The following is a 17,467-nucleotide window of genomic DNA, read 5'->3' as shown; positions in this document are numbered from 1 at the left end:
ACCATTTATGAAGCAATGTGTTTTTACATGCTTGTAATCCTAACATAAATAATTGTTCGGTCCTGTGTATATTTAAATGCAAAAAGGCTCGGTTACTGCGAGTTAGGTGCGCGTTAATGAGCCCCATGTGGCAAAAGGTATCCTGGAGTCGCCCAATATCGCGTTCCACATAATGAAATCTCGGTTTTCTATCGCGTAAAACAAGATAATCTAATTTTGAAGTGTCCTGCTGTGCTCGCAAGAGCCACAAAAACTTTGTCAAATAAGCGACGCTGGCAAAAAGAACTGAAAGCATGAAATTTGGCCATGCTTTCAAACTTTGAACAAGCGTATGCCGAAGGCTAAAGTGTTCACTTGCTTCTCCGTCCTTCGGTGTGACTTTTTCTTCGTTTTATTTATTTTTCCTCGCTGCCTCATCGCAGAACGAAAACAGTTTTGCAAGTATGCAGTGCGAGAAGTCAATACTACGTGACCCCGGTGCCGTGTCTCAAGTCGCCACCGTAAGCATGTTTGCGTTCAGACTCTCGCACGTGGCGAATACTCCGGTACGCGACACTTGCCGGGGACGCAAGTGACAACCGCAACTGCGCAGTTACGTGGGGCGGGCATCGATCGTTTGCAGCAGGCTATGCAGATACGAATGTCGCTGTAAACGAACGACTTGTAAAAGGGAGAAGGACGCGACATTTTATTTACTGTACTGCGCCTACCGCGTGCGTTGATCCGCATCGGCAAGTAAACAAGCTCCCAGAAAACGGAAGCGTGCTCGTAACAAGATTGTGACTGAAACCGCTGCACGTGTGAAAACTGAAGCTGAAGGGCCTCAGCCGGTTTTAACCGCCAGGAACCGACTCTGCTGACGTCGTGAATGAGCCAAGGCCGGGAGCGAAAGAGTGTGGCTCGGTTTGTCGCACTCGGCATTGTGCAGAGACGGAGTCGGGGGAACGAGCAGAGACTGTCTCGAGCGAGATCCAACTTCTCAGGATGGAAGCAACTGCTATGGAAACAAAAAATGCAGAGCAATACGATGCCAACATCGTGCTCTTGTTTCAAATGGCTCCATTTTATTTTATACGTAGGTTTGTCGGAGTGTCAGAGGTCGACCGATGGGTCGTGCTCGTAAGTTCCATTGGCAGCCCGACAAGAATAACGTACGAATTACATCATTGAAAGTTCCGTACTGCATAATGCTTCTGACTAGCCAAGGGTTCCTAACTTGCACCTAACTCTGAGCACACGAACGTTATCGCGTTTCGATGGGTGCGGGGAAAAGGGGGTGGGTGGAGGGGGTGGCGAAATGCAACTACTTATGTATTTAGATTCAGCGGCACGGTGAACAACTCCAGGCGGTAAATATTAATCCGGGGGTGCTATTTTTCTGTACATAGTCAAATTCCGCCACATTGTCTAATTCGCCATCTCATCAGCTCTGATTTTCTCAGAGCAGCCCCAGACGACTGCTAAGGCCTCTATGATTGGCTGAAAATGACGCCGTTACCAAATTTGACTATACGGCGGAGTTCGACTATGGCCGGAATAACACCGTAGGAGCCCTCCACTAAGGCGTTTCTCAAAGCCTTGGGACGTTGCACTCAGCGAATGGATGAATGGCCTTGCTTTCATTCTCCCGACCTTCTCATTTAAGAAACTAAGGCAAAGTGAAAAAGTGGAGGGAGGCCTTTATCGCTGTGGGGAACCGTTCTCACACCAAGATGTCGTCCACGATTTTCGGTAAGTTAGATTATGTGAGGTTAAATTAGCTTTAGCAGGGGTATGGAGTGAATAGGTTGGAAGCGCCTACTTTCTGCGACTTCATTTCACTTTTGTATCATCTAAGCAGCGCGAGTGATGCAAATTACATTAAAAACTCTGATGGGCATACAAATTTTTAAAAGAGGCGAATACTGAAGGACGCAATGCTCCAATTGAACGTAAGGTTGAAGAACAAGCAAAAAGAAAGTTCAAACGTAATCGCAGTACCAGTGCTTTGAGGTATAGACTGCAGGAAACCAAGAAGTTCCGCAAAGCACGCTTTCTTTGATGTCGCGAGAACGCGCCGCACTGTTTGCACTGTTTGTATTGTTTGCATTTTACTGAGTGATATCGCCTCACTTCGTCAGCTTGCACTGCGCCATGACGCTGCGTTGCTCGAAAGTGCGGAGCCCGCACGCTGGAACGATTGGACGACGTGCCCGCAGCATGTGAACGGGCAGTACGGTAGTGCACTGCGGGAAAGGGCGCTTGCGAGGGAGAGAGATCGGGTGAACGGTAACTTGTTTACGTCTTCGCTAGGGGAGGCTTTCGGCCTCCCCGGAGGTCATTGCAACGAAAGCTTCGGAGACAGAGGGGAACTCCCTCCCTTCTGGAGTGCGTGCCTCTGAGCTTAGGAACGATGTGCGAGGCTTCTGCCGAGGGGAGAAGAACCAGCTTGGGAACGAGAAAAGAAAGCCCAGATGGAAGAGGGATATATTTACCCGGGCGCAGGCACGCACAGGCACTGCTTTTCTTCAGTCTTTTTTTTTTTTTTTTTTTTTTTTTTTTTTTTTTTTACTGAGGCTCGCGAGGGGAGCCCTACGATTCAGGCTAGCTCGAGGGGTGAACCTTTGTTTGGCCGCACTGGTGAAGGAACTGTGCGTGAGCTCAACGGGGAACAGGCCCGGCAAAAATAAAAATAAAAGAAGGAAAGAACGAAAGAAAGAAAGAAAGAAAGAAAGAGAAAAAATTGAAAAAAAATTGAATTATGTTCCGAGTTATTACGGGCCAAAACGGCGATATGATTATGCAGCACGCCGCAGATGTGGGCTCCAGATTAATTTTGTCTACCGAGAGTACTTTAACGTACACCTAAATCTAAGTACACGAGAATTTTTGCGTTTCACTTTCATCGAGGTGGGGCCGCCGGGGCCGGGATCAAGCTCGGACCCTCAAACTTAAAAAGAGACGGACGGACGGACGGATAGGAAATTGCAAAGAAAGAAGCTGAATGAAGAACGACATATGAGAAAATAATTAGGATATTTAATAGCCCTTTTAATGCTTTCGGTCTTCATTTAGACGTGTACAAATGAACGACGTGAAACCAGCTTATAGGGTGAATTAACTTTTATAAACTTGAGGAACATGTACTTTGTATGTGCGGCGCATTTGATTTCCATGTCGCGCGGAATATTTTATATGGGTCAGACAGGACTGTGCATCAAGACGCGCATGGAAGTGAATGATTATGCGCCAATAACAATGATAATAACAATAATAAAAAATGGAAATCCCTTAAGACACCGAGGCTGTCTCATGCGGGTAGCTGTAGAGACATTCCATATGATTTAAAAAAGAAAGAAGAAAAAAGGAACTTTGTATACGACTGCCCTACATAATACGTCATAAATGACGTTTACAGATGGCTCGTAACACTACCTACATTATGTGAAATGGTATCACGCCTGCGCATGGCCAGGTCTTTACTTCGCTGTCTTCCGATCCCAAATTGTGTTCTTATCTTGTTTGTGGTTTCTACTGTTGTCATCTGCGTTCTACAGTAAAGCATGTACTGTTCGTTACATAAAGATAAATTGCGAGTCGGCGCCTGCCTCTTATGCTGCTTGTCGTCGTATGCAGTATATGCGCCGCATTCCTCACGATGCCAACCGACTTTTCCAATTATTAGGTTTATTAATGGGCTTGTTCTACACCAGTGGGCAATCACTCATAGTCCCGAGCAGACGCTGCTTAATACCGTGACGTGAACAGGAGCTGGTGCGGGAAATTGAACGTGGTCTCGCCACCCATCTCTTGTTCTTGCGTCCTCGGTGACTTACTAGGCCTCATTTCACGGTAACGGCAACCTTTTTGACATTCCAGGTGCGCTATTAATCATTCGAGCTTAACGTCATTTTTTCTTTTTACTGCCATTTGCGTACTTCGCTCGTTGGTATCAAAGGAAGACAAATCACTCCAAGCGCCTCCCTTCAGTACGGGAAAGGCAAGTGCTTTGTTTGTTAACCTTAATCCAATTGTTGATTAATTAAGTAGCCGTAATGCAGTCCTCTAGTTACCGCAGCCCTATCGCCGCGCGTTGGCTTGTCGTTTGATTTGCACTAAGACAAGAAATGATGCCCATAGGAGTTTTTGAAGAGGAGGATATTCTAAAGGAAGAGAGAGGAGGAGAGGTAGGCCTGCAGAGCATAGAGATGTGGGGAGCGAATAGCTGGTCTTTTGTTCATGACACCGAGATTATCAGCCGGCGACGTCCCTGTATTCTGTTAGTTGCATTCACCCTGGCGCTCTCTATTACGGATCACGCAAAGAAAAATTGTGGAGCACAACGTCGCGACGTTGCACAGCAGGTTATGCGGGACGCCGTACAGTGGAGGGCTTCTGATCAAATTTGGACTACCTGAGGCTCTTTAACGTGCAACCAAATCACGGGACGGGCTCGCACTTTTTTTTTTTGAATTCCGTTACCATCGCAAGTCTACTACAGCTGCGGGCATTGAGCCCGTGCTCTCGTTCTTAGCAGCGCGATGTCATAGACACTGAACTACGGCGGCGCGTCATCACGTTATTCTGTAGTTTGACTCAAATCTAAGCAAACGTTCTTGGACTGCCGCCTTACCTTCCACTGGTGCAGAAAGCCGCAGGGGTCTGGTAAGTTCATAAAGTAGGCTTGTCAAGAGGGAGCACTTGTGGTGTTCTGTGTAGCCCTGCAAGCGAATGCATTGGAAATTCTCTCACTTCCGTTTATTTGTTTCGGTCACCGCATGCAGTTTTTGCAACTTTTTTTTTTTTAAAATTGGGCGTGAGTCATTTTGACGTCCGTGCAATTTCTTCTTTTCTTTCCTCTCTTGTCCAGGGACCGAACGCTCCATCTGTGAAGAAAGAACGTGGTCGACATTATAGGCATAATTACAGTAGATAATTTTTTACAGAGACATTTAAATTTGAAAGTCACTCACGGTTCTAACGCTTCTGTGAATTCAGTCTCTCCCCCCCTCCCCCCCGGTCATAAAAAAAAAATGTACTGGTGTGAACCAGCGGTTCATCAGTGATTGCAAGGAGGAGAGCAGGAGACAAAGGGGAAGAAAGACAGGGAGGTTAGCCAGTGTAAGTACCGGCTGGCTACCAAGCGCATGTAAGTGCACGTAAGTGACAAGGGCACCACGCTTACAGACAATTTCATCCACGCCTTACTACATTTGTTGCAGCACCGATGAGGCAACGCACTGAAAGATGAGACAGAGCTACGGCCGACGCCGTCCGCTTACAGAGTGACTTCCCTCCGTACTCCGAAAGCTATCGCTAAATAGACCAACAGACATGCGCGCGAAACGCAACAACCTCTTCTATACCCGCTTGCCTTCCCGTAGCCTTGCTTCCAATCGTACTTCTGTAATCATCGCAATATAATATAAAACTGAGAAGCGATACCTCGTCGGATTTGTAGGTTACTAACTGCCGCGCGAAAAGAGAGGCTCACGGGTCTGTATCGCATCGAAACAGCGTTAAAAGTTCTACGCCGCGTCCTCTACGCCGCATACGCAGGCGCAACGCAATACGCAGTGCCGATAATCGACTAACCCAGAGGCATTCGCGCTCCAAGATTGTGTACGCACGACGACTGAGCGACGACTATGCCGAGAATGTCGTTTGTTTGTCGTTCGCCCGGGCTCCCGTCCGGCTGGCGACCCGGATCGAGGACCCTTGCGCGCGGTGAGTGCCGGACCGGAACACTCCATTCGCGCTGTTCCGGCGGTTGTTTCGTCAGGCGGCTAAACATAGCAGCGCGCTGCGTTTGGTCCAGGGAGAAGCCCCCCCGAGCAATGCAACCGCCGAAGGAGCGGACCCGCGTGCCCTAAGCCCACAGAGTGATGGAGAGAAGCCGATGGAGGTAGAGGAGGCGGGTGAATAACAACGGCTCCGGATAGACCGAGATAGACTTCGGCGACTAATTGTGCACGGCCTAGCTAATTCTTTTGAGAGAGGCCAAATAAACAAAAGGAGATGCTGGAAAAGAAACAACAGGGCGTTGGTAGCGAACAGGTCCATAGTCTCGGATTTCCGTGGAATTTAGCTGGCCCTACTGCAAGGCGATCTATTGCCTGATACTGTGTTGAGACTTAGGGTGCGAGAACGTTTGCATAACGGAGGTCGGGAAGCGCTCATTGTGGTTGTGTGGTTGGAAGAAGGGACATATTCATCAGTGCTATATTGGTTTATTTTACAGGTGCATGCCTTAAAAAATACCGATGAGGAAAATATGTGTAAATACCAAGGCTCCTTGAAGTCGTGGGGCTTCCAGGTCCTACGCCCACTCTTACGACCTTTACTTGCCGCCGTTATCTAGAACACAGATTGTACTGTTATTAGCTCCCTATCCCGGTTTTCAATTGCTCAGTAATTTTTTTACACTAGAATATGGGAGTCCACGAGCCGAAACCACGAACGTGAAGAAGACCGCGGTGATTTTCCTTTTAAGAAGCATACTGAGCGTGACTTTAAGAGCATCCAGGTTTTTTGCAGAACTTAACGCTTCAAACCTAACGCATAAAATCCTATAGAAAACGACGTTACTCTGAATCTGAAAAGGAGTAATCTGAATAGGAAACACGTAAGCGCGAAGAAGTATACATTTTTGGAGCACTTTCCTCGCTGTCGCGGTACAGCGAGCGTCCATTGAGGCACGGAGTTAAACAGGAAAATAAATAGCACGGCTAAGAACTGCGTTGTTTTCAAGAGCTGCTCTAAATTTCGTTGTGAGGAATCTGACCTTTGCGCAAAAATTGTTTCGGAACCGCTTATTGTTGTATTCGGAACCGCTTACATGGCGACGATGCACGCTTCCCGTATGGTCTGTGGAGGCGGCCAGGTTTCTTGAACCGGATCCGTTTATTCGAGCGATCCGAGGCCGGGAATCTTCCTCTTCTAGTCTTATTCATCTCCTCGGAGCTTACGCCCCTAACACGCGCGGCTCACCGTCGACCACTCTTCCGTGCCTTCCATGCCGACGCTGTGCGCGAAAGAACATTCTACCTGCACTGCGACCGCAGCAGTGCAGTCAGCCACGTCCGCCCATCACGTTGCCTTCCTAGCCCGGCGCTCTGTAACAACCCTTGAGGTGTTGGACGCTGGCGTCGGTCACTTTCGTGCCTTTGTGCCTATATATAGGGTGTTTCTTTTTAGCTGCGCCAAATTAAAAAAAAATTGCCTGTTGCAGATAGCACTATTCTAATGCTGGATCTAAATTACTCGATCTGGCTGCCATTCATTCTACGAGAAAATAAAGATATTGAAATAATTCACTTAGTTAGGTTAATTAACTTTTTAATTACTAAAATTACGGCCACTATTTCAAGCCACGAATTATAGCCGGTGAATTCGCAAGGCGTATCCACATGGTACGAGTTCTCCGTACTGCAGAGATTACAAAAACACAACACCTGCTCAATTGTCTCTTCACAGTTGCACGAGTCACAGATGGGTGTGTCGGACATTCCAATAAGGAATGAGTCGGCTTTCGTAAAAGCCACCCCTAACAAGAGGCGACACAGTAAAGTTGCATCACGACGGGAGGAGTTCGATGAAATCTGCAGCTTCAGTGTAGGATCCAACCGGTGGAGACGGCAGTTGGAGATAATCGAGGTGCTCCACAAAGCTTCAGTCTTGGTTTGAGCAAGTAAACGAAGACCCCTCGCAGCATCTGTCCTTGATAAGGGCATAGGAAGTGTCGGGGTTTCTTTATGGGTTGACCGGGCGGCATCGTCAGCAATGTCATTTCCGATGATGCCACAGTGCCCCGGAAGCCATTGGAAGATAATGTCATGTCCGTTTATGAGGGCTTGATGGAGAACCTCTCTGGTCACACACACCAGTTGGTCGTGGGCCTTGCGTCGTAAGGCTGACTGCAGACTCTGAAGCGCTGCCTTGGAGTCACAAAAAGGACCCACTTTCGAGGTTTGAATTATGCAATGTAATTAACAGCGGCTTGTAGAGCGACAAGTTCTGTTGCCGCAGAGGTCGTTATATGGGACACCTTGAAATTAACTGGAACACGAATGCATTTCGTCGGACACTTTGAAAATTATTATCTCAAAACTGGTGCAGTCCTGAGAATTCGTTCCAATGAATGCGCCTTGAGAACTCACCCGCTATAATTCATAAAGTGAAATACTGGCCGTAATGTTAATAGTGAAAAAGTTCAGTAACGTAATTATGGGAATTATTCGATTAAGTATTTTGATTTTTCGTGTAAGTAATGACTGCCTGATCGAGTGATTTAAATAAAGGATTAGAATTGTGCCATTTGCCACAGGCAATCTTAAAGAATTTGGTGCAGCTAAAAAAAAAGGAACACCCTGTATATATACAGGCTCAAGGGCATGAGTAGCTACTGATACATATTGCCTTTCCAGACTTACTTTATTCTTCATCACACTTTTGTAAATCGTCATGGTGCTCACGCTGTAGACGCGTCACAGACTCTATCTATACGAAGTGTTGCTAGGTCGGCATCTTTCGTGCAATCATTATTTTCGTTATTTACTTTCCAGCGCTCTTGCTGCCTCTAGTATTCCTCGCGCTTCCTACAAGTTCTTGCTGGGCGGGGTAGTCACGTGGCATTCCCGCTACCATCGGCTCGTGGGAACGTGAGGCACGCGCACTGATGAATAGGCCCGCTCAGGAACGGTGCGGCTGCAACCTAGGCGCCGTCTCCTAGGAACTCATGCTCATTCTTGCCTCGGAACTTTCAAATAAACGGAGACAGTCCAGTCGACCTGGCCGACCCCATAAGTGCACAAGAAGGTCCCTCCTCTCTGCCAAGCCCGCGATCTCAGCCTCGTCGAACCCTCGTGTTGGTTTGCTGCAAAGCGGCCACGCTCAAGAATCATATGCTGCATTGCACTGGCCGTCAGCCATAGCGTGTGGTCAATGATACGGAGTGACATTGCGGTTTGTCAATGCTTGGGTCCGCTTCGAAACTTCGTCCATAGGCTTCCATTCTGCCGCGATATACCTCAGATGTGTGCGCTTTGAGAGAGGCCCCCTACGTTGTTTACTGCAGTATGCGACATTTCGCAAACTCATTCATCAGGCGCTAAAAACCTCGTATCAGCGCCTCACCAAAGACTGTACGAAGGGCGTGTTCACCTGCCGACCGGGTCAAGCACCGATAACGAAACGAGACGTTGTACTCGCAGCTCTGTTGAACCACATGGTTTAGGTTCCCGGGGGAAAAATACAACGAAGAAAAAGAAAAGGGGGCGTTAGGGATGGTGAACCGGAGTAAACCGGGTCCCGCCAGGTCGACTGCATGTGCAGAGGCGAGCGCGAACGTTCCTTGAAAGTGGAGAAGGCATTCAAGCGACTTTCTCTCGGGGCAGTTTCCTGGCGTGACTTTGCGTTACGCGATAGATAAGCGCTACAAGAGAGAGAGAGAAAACAAGGGTAGGAAAGGCAGGGAGGTCAACCAGAACAGCATCCGGTTTGCTGCCCTACACTGGGGGAGGGGAAAGGGTAATAGAAAGCGGAAGAAAGGGAGAGAGTAAACACTGAGTTCGTGTGGGAGGGACACCAAACACAAGGACACTATAAACGATCTGTTAAGCCCGTGCACTTCAAGTACTGCACTAGTGCACGAATCGCTTTTCGAGCCAGCGACGGGTGTGGCCACGGTCCGAGTATCTTTGACTCGGTGAAAGGTCTCGAGTCCAGTCTGCGTAAAGTTGCCCGCAGAGAGAGGCGTTGGACATCGTAGCGAGGGCAGGTACACAATAGGTGCTCGATGGTCTCGTCGCACCCACAGGAGTCGCACATCGGGCTCTCGGCCATTCCCATACGGTAGGAATATGCGTTCGTAAACGCCACTCCCAGCCACAAGCGACACAACAAGGTTGCTTCGCCGCGGGAAAGGCTAGATGGCGGTTGTAGCCGTAGCGTGGGGTCCAGTTTACGTAATCTGCAATTGAAGCCACTTGAAATCCAGAGATCTTGGGACTTCTTGCGCGCAAGTCGGCGAAGTTCTCTGGCAGCGTCCGACCTCGCCAAAGGTGTTGGACGCGTCTTGGTATCCTCGTGGGCACACCGGGCAGCCTTGTCAGCTAGGTTGTTGCCGACGATGCCACAGTGAGCAGGGATCCACTGAAATATAATGTGGTGTCCTCTTTCCAGAGCATGATGGTGCAGTTCCCTGATTTCAGATGTGATTTGCTCGTAAGTTCTGGGACGTAATGCGGACTTGATGCTGTGAAGGGCTGCCTTAGAGTCACAAAATACGACCCATTTCTCTGTTGGCTCTTCGGTGATGTACATCATAGCGGCATGGAGAGCTGCAAGTTCTGCCGATGTAGATGTAGTCGTGTGCGACAATTTGAATTTAGCTGTAACGTTCTTGGCTGGAACGACGAATGCGGCAGTTGAGCTGGTAGGTGAGGTCGAACCATCAGTATATATATGTATGCGGTCATCATACGTCTGGTGCAATAATAGGAGCGTAAGTTGCTTCAGAGCCGGCGATGGATGATTGGACTTCTTTGTAAGGCCAGGAATAGCAAAATTCACTTGAGGTGGTCGCAGGCACCACAGGGGAGAGGAAGGCTTCGCCGCCGGTGTAAAAGATACCGGTATGTACTCTTGATGAGCGCTAATCACTCGTGAAAAGGTCGCTTGAGGTCTATCTGCTGGTAGGGAGGCCAAATGATGGTCGGGGATCCTTGACAGATGGCGAATGTGCGCTCTGAGAGAGTCGACAGCTACATGAGTCTGGATTGTATGGTCTCCTGCGATGGCGATTGTTGCTGCGGTTGAAGTGCACCGAGGCAGCCCTAAACACGTGCGTAGGGCTTGACCTTGTATGCTCTCCAAGGCGCGAAAGTTCGTCTTGCATGCACTTGACAATACTGGTAGGCTGTAACGTAGGAGTCCGAGAAACAAAACCCTGTACAGATGCAACATAGAATGGACTGGTGTACCCCAGTTTTTCCCGCATAGAAATTTGAAGACCTGAGCAATGGCGACGAGCTTCTTCTTCAGATAGACGCAGTGAGGGCTCCACGAGAGGTTGCGGTCAATGATGACGCCCAGAAAGCGATGCGTCTTAACATAGGATACAGCTTGACCATCGATGGTAACAGGATACGATGACATTTGTTTCCGCGTAAAACCAAGTAATGCGCACTTTTCCGTAGACACACTGAGGCCTTGTTCTCGGAGGTAAGAAGCCGTCATGGTTGCCGCCCGCTGAAGCCTGGCTCTTAGCTGAGGGCGAGTCACCGCAGAGGCCCAGATGCAAATGTCGTCGGCGTATATTGAGACATGTACTGTCTGCGGTAGGTAATCCGCTAGTCCTACCAGGACGAGGTTGAACAAAATAGGGCTCAACACTCCACCCTGCGGCACACCACGGCAGATGTAGTGGTCTGAAGTTGGGCCGTCTTCGGTCTGTAAGAAAAAACGCCGCTCAGTCAAATAGTCCCGAATCCATTGATACATCCGGCCACCAACTCCAACAGCCTCTAGTGAGTTTAGTATGGCCTCATGGGCGACGTTGTCGTATGCTCCTTTTATATCCAGAAAAAGTGCCGCAGAAAGGCGCTTGAGGCTTTTTTGATTTTGGACCCATGTTATGATGTCAATGACGTTGTCGATGGACGTGCGACCTCGACGAAATCCTGTCATGGCGTCCGGATAGATGTTGAATCGTTCTAGGTACCATTCCAATCGAGCAAGAATCATTCTTTCCATCACTTTGCCGACGCAGCTCGAAAGCGCAATCGGACGATAGGATGAGATCTCAAGCGGAGACTTTCCAGGTTTCAGAATGGGGATCAAGCGGCTCGATTTCCATTCTTTAGGAACGGCGCCATTCTGCCAAGACTCATTGTAGTATTTGAGCAGCTCATCACGTGCGTCATGTCCAAGGTGGCATAGGGCAGCATACGTGATGCCATCAGGTCCTGGTGACGAAGAACGCCTGCAGGTCGCCAACGCAGCATCGAGCTCTTCGAGGGAAAATAGCACGTTTATTTCTGGTACACGTGCCTCAGGGATGTCATTCAATGCTGCGTCAGCAATGAAGGCCACGGACCCAGCAACCCGTGCACAGAACTCTTCAGCCACTTGAAGTTCCGAGCGGAGTTGGTAGAGGGCCAGAGCAGCGAAGGGCTTCCTTTGATGCGGAGATGAGCGAAGACCCCTAACCGTTCTCCATATGTGCGAGAGCGATTTTCTGGGATCAAGTGACTGACAGAATGTTTTCCATCGCTGATCTTCCAATTTATCAATGCGACGCTGGACTTTCTTTTGTATGCGTCGTGAAGCCCTCAGATCCAAGACGGACTTCGTGCGCCGATACCTCCTCTCCGCCTGTCGGCGTGCCGCACGCAGCCTCTCAAGTTCCATGTCCAAGTCTGTTCGCCTTGTTGACCTTGTAAGCGAGCAGATGGATGTTTTCAATGCCTCTGCGATTGCTTCTTCGATGGTGTGTGAGAGGCCTTCCCGACATGTGTCATCCATATCCTTTTTAAATTTTGACCAATCAACAGTACGCAAGACGGTAGAGGAGCGTTGCTCAACTCCTCTAATCTTTATGTATGTTGGAATATGGTCGCTTCCATGTGTTTCTATGTCCGTAAACCATTGGACGCTTGAGGCAAAGCGCCGTGACACCAAAGTTAAGTCCAGGCAGCTACTGTAGGTCGTGCCTCGCAGAAATGTAGGGCTGCCGTCATTCACACAGCACAAATCATGGTCAGCAGCAAAGGAGGCAAGGCGCCTGCCTTTGGAGTCAATTTTAGTGCTTCCCCATAGCTGGTGATGCGCGTTGAAGTCACCTGTGATAATCCATGGGCCATTGTTCATCAGTAATATTTTCTTTAGTCGTTCGCCGTCAAAGTGACCTGCTGGGGATATGTAGGCTCCAATTAGTGTAAATGACACATTCTTCTTTTGGACATTTAGGCAGACATATTGGTTGTCGTCATGAGGCTCTATCGCGTTAGCGACGTATGTTAAGTCCGTGCGGATGTAGATGATCACCTTCGTGCTCGCACCGCATGTGGACGAGACGAAAGATTCATAACCAGACAGTCTGAGTGGAGTTGACGTATTTGGTTCGCAAATAACCAGTATGGGGAAGCGATGTGTAAAAATGAATTGGCGAAAGTCTGATATACGGGTCCTTAGACCCCTGGCATTCCATTGAAAGATCGACGCACTTTTGAGTTCAGTGCGGAAGGGGACTGTTGGTCGAGCCATGATGCTTAAACGATGCTAGCAAGCACTGGATTTAGTGCATCCAGTATTTGCAGAGCGCTTCGAGCTGCAGGTGTTTGCAGCTTGTTCAGTAGAATGCGCATTGTATTAATTAGCGATTGCAGCATATCAGCCACTTGCCTGTCTTGGTCGCACAAATCGCCGGCAGTAGACGTCGGGAGTTGTCCAGCGAAAGTTTGCTGTGTTTCTGTAGGTGAATGTTGTCGTTTCGGTAGAGCCGGCCAAGATTCGGCAGATGTGGTCTTCTCAGTAGACTGGCTCTTCGCGGTCCTTTCCACATTGTCTGGCCTAGGTGGTGGAAGAGGAGGTGGTGTTGTAGGAAGTGGCATGCGCCGTCCTTGAGGAGCCTTCCTTGAGGAGCGCCGGCGACGTGAACGTCGCTTCCTGATTTTATCGGCGGCTTCGCGATGAGATGAATGATCTCTCGCCATCTCTTTCAAGATCGCCATTTCCTTCTTAATATGGGGGCATGCCTTCGATGAAGCTTCATGTGATCCTCCGCAGTTTGCACACTTCACTACAGTCGCGCCACATTTATCTGCAGCGTGGGGCTCACCGCAGCGGGGGCATGCTGCCTGATTTTCGCAGACGCTGCTCACGTGTCCCAGTTTCATGCATTTGCGGCACTGAAGAGGTTTCGCAATGAAAGGCCGCACTGCATGTCTGAAGTGGCCCACCTTAACATGCGAGGGTATATATTTGCCCTTGAATGCTATTTTCACGCAGCGTGAACTGCCTAGCCGCTTAACATCAACGATGACCTCATCATTGGCTGGCTTGATAAGAATTGGCAAGTCGTTGTTAAGGATGGCGACGTCTACGTCGTAGATAACGCCAGTGACTACGTCAGATCCCAGAGGGATGAAAGAGCGCACCTGAATCCCATCGAGGTCCGTTACGCTGCGTAGAGTGGTCAAAGCAGCCGCATGCTGGACATCAACCGCCAGAAGATTTTTTCGGGTGTTCACTCGAATGTCCGATATTTCATTTGGCACCAGGGCTTCCAGTGACATCGACACAGATTGCCTGTTGAGTAGCTTCATGTTGACGTTGGGAAGCAGGGGCACGAATATGATGGTATTGGCGTCCGGCCTCTGCGTCTGTCTCACTGTTTGCGTGCTTGACGATGAGGACGTCCTGGTGTTCCTTCTCTTCGCTCTGCGGCTCTGCACAAGCTGGAAGTCGTCATCGGAAGTGTCCTCACTGCTGAGAGAGTAGACATGGGTGTCCTCGCTGTCGGTGTCGCTCTGCTGACCGATCCGCTTCCTGGAGGCGGCCGCCGCTGACGCCGCCGTCGCCGGCAGACGTACGGGGTCGTCCACTTCCATTACGACCGAGCAGGGAGCGAGGACCAGCGGATGAACTTAGGTTTTCACAGAAATAAACCGGAGCTAGAAAGAACAGCTCTGTATCAAAAGACACTTCGTCGTCTTCCCTAAGCGCTACAAAGTGCCATTAGCACTGCGGGAGGCCGTTCGCTGGTCTTCCGCATTATTCCGAGCAAATAAGATAGCGACTATCTTTTCTTCTTTTCTTCCCACTCGCCTCGTACCTTCTTTCTATGAGATTTATGGACTATGTCCGATACTGCATTTTAATGAACTTTATCTCTCTCTCTATCTCTCTTTCTCTGTGTACGAGGCACTGAAGGCAACAGGAGCTGTCAATAAATAATGTGAGTGTGCCAAAAGCGCACGAGAGAATGAATAAACTGCAATGCGAGGGATGGCTTATGGATCCCATCAGCATCGCGCGGCTGATTGTCAGAATATTGAAACATGGCAGTGAACTGAGATTTGTTACGGGCTGATATATTTGAATGCCGTATTCAGTGAAGTCATCGGCTTCCTGCGTGACAGAAACTTCTTGACCATAGATGAAACGACTACTCGGAGCGCGTCGATTGCAGGTGCTGTCCCAAGTCTTTAGATATGCAACGGTATTTTATTATATTGAGGACAAGAACTGCGGAGAATGTGACTGCGGATGCGAAAGTCAACGGGAGATCAGCGCAGGGTTAACTCTAGGGAAGGGCGAACGACAGAAGGTCACGCAGTAATTGTACCAGGACAACAAAATAAACTGCCACCAACGTCGACATATCAGGCGTAATCTAGAACCAGCGCATGACTTAAAAGTAGGATTAGCTTCCACTCGCTTTTCCACCGATGCTCGATCAATTGATGCCAAAACGCACAAAGATGTCATTTACGCGAGGAATCATCCATCACATTAAAAGGGGATAAAAAATAATAATTAAGGAGCCATTCCACTCTGTGAAGGTTGAGGACCAGCGAAGTTGTAGCACATCACAATTAAATTATGAGGTTTTACGTGCCAAGACCACTCTCTGATTATGAAGCACGCCGTAGTGGGGACTCCTGAAATTGGACCACCTGGGGTTCTTTAACGTCCACCTAAATCTAAGTACACGGGTGTGTTTGCATTTCGCCCCCATCGAAATGTAGCCACCGTGGCCGGGAGTAACATGTCACACAGGGGTTAGACAAGGGTATATGTATTTGTTTTCTTCATTTAGCAATGGTAGTGACGATAGCTTTGTAATTACTGTGCTATACACTGATTGGTTCGATTGCAACCTTAGACAGATTATTGGCCCGAGTTTAATCTCTACATGACCGTCCTTGAGTAGTTGAGTGACTTGTACTGGTGTCGCACTTCAAACCAAACTCTTCTAGCACAAGTTGAGCGACCTATTCCTTGTCTGGTTTTGAAATGTCCACGTTAAGTCTCCAACGATGATCACAACGCATTGTCATCACGGCTAATCCATGTAAAGTGGGTGGTTACGAACTTCTCGATATCACACTTGGGTGTGCCAAGGAGATATATACACGGTGTATATCACAATTCCGACTTTCGTTTGTACGGCGCAGACATCCCCTCTATCAGTGGCATTGTAATCTTGCTAGTCAAAGGTGTGTGCTTGTACATACATTTTTCCTTTGCGTATGCGGCAATGCCTCCTACTCGAGAGTCCATGTGCTGTTCACAAACGATTCCACTATACCCATCGATTTGAAACAGTGACTGTTGGTTTATTTTTTTTTTCATTTAGTATTGTTCGTTATTATTGTGATTAGAAGCGCAGTGCTTGAAGCCTGCTTCACCGCCGCCGCGGATCGGCCCGGTGTCGCACAATTTTCTGGATCGGCCCACGAAAGAGGTTGTTTTTGCTCACGGACATGACAAATGCATTGGTTGGTAGAGGTATAGAGCTTTCACTGTAAAATAAATGAGAACCACTGTAAAAACACATCGCATTATTCACGAGGAACTGATTGCGTCAATGCGCCCAAGAAAATTCCGTGGAGTACTGAACTTTCGTCACGATTTAGTGTGTTTGCATCGTGTCTCTGTATACTGAAATAATGGAGGGCGGGCGTCTGTTGTGCGGGTGAGACTTGTGGATCGATTATACTCTTTGTGATCCTTCTTGATCTTTCGGTGTGTTGCGAGCGCCTTTATGCTGCGCTGGGGGCGCCACAGATCGCCCGAGCCCCGAACCGAGTTGTGAATCGATAGACGCCACGGTTCCAGAAAGTTCTAGAACAACTCGACACCATGAGTGGGCGTTAGCGCGAATGGAGTGGCACTGTCGAAAGTTGTGTGGGAAGGGGGTAGAAGTGGCGGATACCTCTGGGCGACTGAAAGCGTATTGAGCCTAAGCATCAGTTAAAAAGTATGGACCACCGAAACAGACACACGATACAAAAAGCTCAAAAAGCACTACAGCAACAAAATAAAAGATAATAAAAAATAATACCCGCTTGGTTATGCTGAAGTTCCTTTGACAACGTATTATTTTCGTTATATGAGCTATTCGATGTAAGAATATATTCGTTGCATTCCATTATCAGCGAGAAAAAAATATTACATTCACTTCGTTACATCCGATATGTTATATCCATGTTCATCATATCGAGGTTCGACTTTAGGAGTTGGTGTAAGCGTAGAAAGCTTGCACCGAGTGCAGCGTAAATTGACTTGGACATAATATTGATCGTGTCGCCCAACACAGGACATAACAAATATCTTTGTTGCATTTCAAGCAAGGTTTACTAAGTCATAGATTCAACTTAAGTGGCTTGCGACTTCCATTGAAATTTTCTTATCCTGAACTAAGAACTCATCGGTGCATACGTTGTACTTCCAACAGTGCTTACGAGTTATGGCGAACACA

The 17,467-nt window shown here is 48.4% G+C and overlaps 1 long non-coding RNA gene across 1 annotated transcript in view; it reads left to right on the top strand.

Annotated features, from left to right (window-relative positions):
- LOC135908403 (uncharacterized) overlaps positions 1-17,467 on the top strand; it is a 257,501-nt gene that overhangs the window by 213,965 nt on the left and 26,069 nt on the right. The window lies entirely within an intron of this gene.

This window comes from Dermacentor albipictus, chromosome 5 (assembly GCF_038994185.2).
Source record: "Dermacentor albipictus isolate Rhodes 1998 colony chromosome 5, USDA_Dalb.pri_finalv2, whole genome shotgun sequence".
Taxonomy (NCBI): domain Eukaryota; kingdom Metazoa; phylum Arthropoda; class Arachnida; order Ixodida; family Ixodidae; genus Dermacentor; species Dermacentor albipictus.
The sequence above is the reverse complement of the archived record's forward strand: the minus strand, read 5'-3'. Positions and strand labels throughout refer to the sequence as shown.